This window comes from Aethalodelphis obliquidens, unplaced genomic scaffold, assembly GCF_003676395.1.
Source record: "Aethalodelphis obliquidens isolate GAN/ISIS:26980383/991018 unplaced genomic scaffold, ASM367639v1 scaffold59, whole genome shotgun sequence".
NCBI classification, from domain to species: Eukaryota; Metazoa; Chordata; class Mammalia; order Artiodactyla; family Delphinidae; genus Aethalodelphis; species Aethalodelphis obliquidens.
In genome coordinates, this window is record NW_020838003.1 from 7,901,761 (window position 1) to 7,902,676 (window position 916).

The window sequence follows — 916 nt, forward strand, 5'->3', positions numbered from 1 at the left end:
TGTGTGTGTGTGTGTGTGTGTGTGTGTGTGTGTGTGTGTGTGTGTGTTGGATGGTGGGAGGGGTGGGGTAGAGTTAGCTAGGCGTTAGGCGCCTAGTGAGGTTGGACCCCCGAGAGGAAACCCAGTTCTCTTTCCTCCGAAGGCTTCGGACACAAGTGACCTCATTTGGGGCTGTCCTGTTGCGACGGTGTTAGGGCAGGCGGAGGGGTCAGCTAGCAAGACGGAGGGGTCAGGGTTTCACCCTCTGAGGCCTGTTCCTCGCACTTGAGATTTCACTATCCACTCTCCTGCCGTTCAATCAATCATGTTCCCCTTCTCCATTTTATTCGAAACGGTCTTCCAGTTCCCTCATAATCGTAATTTGCACCATTGCCTTTTATCTTTGATTAATTAGGAAATCGAAAAAGATAATGGAGGGTCGGGCCAATAAATTAGCCTTAGAAGCCGACTGACGGACGTCTGGGGCTGCTGTGTGGGTGGGCGCTGTCCGCAGAGGCTGATGGAGGCTGCCGCCGGCCGGGCAGAAAGGGGTTAAGTAAAAGCGCGCGGTGCCTGCAGAGTGGAGAGATCCGCTCTGAGACAAACCCAGTGGCCTCAAGCAAAGACTTCTCCCTTATTAAGTGGAGAGTCTCCAGTGATTTTTAGCTTTTCCTGTTTGGGTCTAGAAAAGGAGGAGAGGGCTGGGGTAGGGTGAGGGCGGGACTCCTGTTTCTTCCAAAGAGGCCTCCCTACTAGCGCATGAACAGGTTTAAAGTTTGGTGTCTTTACGCTGGGGTCTATTTCTTCCAGGAATATAAAGTTATATTTACTTTTGCACACTTTCCTTCCCTCTCCACTTGCCTACTAGTCTGAAGGAGGGTGGGAGGAAGGGAAAAAGAGAGGGAGACAGAGAGAAAGAGAGAGCGATTGAGAGATT